This window comes from Propithecus coquereli, unplaced genomic scaffold, assembly GCF_000956105.1.
Source record: "Propithecus coquereli isolate 6110/MARCELLA unplaced genomic scaffold, Pcoq_1.0 Scaffold163, whole genome shotgun sequence".
In the NCBI taxonomy this organism is placed as follows: domain Eukaryota; kingdom Metazoa; phylum Chordata; class Mammalia; order Primates; family Indriidae; genus Propithecus; species Propithecus coquereli.
Window position 1 is genome coordinate 746,503 of NW_012140858.1, and position 2,233 is coordinate 748,735.

Below are 2,233 nucleotides of genomic sequence, written 5' to 3' on the forward strand. Positions count from 1 at the left end.
CTACAAACCTATTTGCATCTATAGCTATTCTGGTTTTCCTACACAAGAGGAGGAAGGGTTCTTCTTACCACTTGTATCATCAGTTGCTTCTTCCCACCAGCATTTAACTATACTCCATCATAGCTAGCTAGCTAGATGCATACATACATGGATAGGTGGGTGGATGGGTGATAGTTAGATATATAATCTGTCTACCAATTTTTTCTTTAATTTCAATCATATTTCTTTTATTCCTTTTGATGTCAGTCTTAAAACTGTCTTTATTTGCTGTTTTCATTCTTTCACCTTTGATTTACATCACAAATGAATTCAATCTAGATTCTTTCCCCATAATTTCACTGAAACTTTTCTCATCAATGACATCTTTGTAGGTAAATCCAGGAGCTATATTTTTTCTTATCTCATATGATCTCTTGGAAGAAATTGACATAATGAGATGCATCTTACTAACCTTCTCTCTTCCCCTTTCTTGCCATTTTGAGAACTCCTTTCAAAATCTCCTTTGATAAACTCTTTCCTAACCATAAATATTAGCATTTGTCCAGGTTTTTTGTTGGCTTTCTCTTTTCTCCTCACTTGGCATGCTTTCCCTGAGAAATCCCAAACATTCTCATGTTTCCAGTGCCATCTATATGAACAGTTACAAGTTCTTATCTGTAACCCACTCCTTTCTTCTAAGAGAGAACTATACGTGCAACTCCTATATGTGCAATTTTATAAGCAACCTCTCTTCTTGGATGTCCCAGAAATAATTACTACCAAAAAACGTCTATAAATGAACGTACATTCTTCCTCCTACCCTCGTCCTGAATCTGTTCCTTCTCTAAACTTTCCCACCTTAGTAAATGGCACCACTACACACACAAGTGCCTAAGCCAGAATCAAGAAAATTTTTTTATTATTTCATTTTCCCTTATAACTCACATCCCATCAATCACTAAATCTTGGCTTACTTTAACTCTCAAATATATCTAAAACATGCCCACTTCTTTCCATCCATGCCACCAGCACCCTAGTCCAAGCTAACTTCACTTTTCACCTCAGATACATTGGCAGCATCCTATTGTTTCCTTCCACTCACTCATGCCTCCATCTAAAACATTATCCAATCAGCAAGTTTTGAAACTGTCTATCTCATCATCTTCCTATCTTGAAACCCTTGAGTGGCTCATTGTCCTCAAGCATAAAGAAAAAAGTCTTAGCATGAATTATAGGGTTCAGCCTGATAGAGTTCCTGATAATTGTCCTAACTCTAGCCCCTGTTTTTCCTGTTCCCCATATGTAATCTTTCAGGTCCTTAAGTACATACTTTAAAAATTTTACCCATGACATTCCATGGGCTTTTCCCATGGAAACATCCCCTTTTCACCTAAAGAGCTTCTACACAGTCCTCAGCTTTAAATTCAAAAGTTACTTTCTCAGGGAAGCCTAGTTTGCAACCCCTGCCCCATTCTCAGACAAGGTTACCTGACTTGGAATAATTACTCTTCCAAAGACTGTCCTCCTGTCTAGACTGTAAGCTCTGTGAGGTAAAGTGCCATATCTTTCTTGTTCACCATCCTTTCTCAAATATGTGGCATACCAGATGTGAGGGCAATCTGGCTGTGATATCTGTCACCCCATTGATCTCCAGGGTTGATTTGGCTGATCTGGCTGTCTGGGCAGGTGTCCTCCTCCTCACTCACCACTCCATGTGCGTCCCTCCTGAAGCTGTGTGCTTGATTGAAGAGGATGACCTTCCCCAATAGAGGAGGACTGTTCTTCTGTCAAGGGTATACAAGTAGCTGCACTGCCCTGCTAGAGCCTCTAAACAAGCTCTCAAATATGTGGCATATGTTTAACATAGCACATGCTTAATAAATGCTTCACCAGGAACTACAAAAATATTTAAAAGAATTTTAGAAAAGGTAAGGTACAGTCCTATTTGTGAAAGGAAAAATTAAATAGAGATACATGATATAATGAATACATACATAGAAATGCACTTAGCTGTGATTAACAGGAACTTGAAAAACACATTAGGGATTTTACTTTTCTTATAGCGTGAATCCTGCCTTAATGTCAGGATTCCAGAGGCTGCACAGCAGTCACAAGACAGTTGATTCACTACATCTACTTTACAGAAAGAAAGGGCAAAGAGCAAAAGGGCATATGTCATCTGTGTCCGCTCCCTTTTAAAGAATGGTTTTAAAAACTCCACCTAGCACCTTCTCCTTATCTCAATGATCTGAAC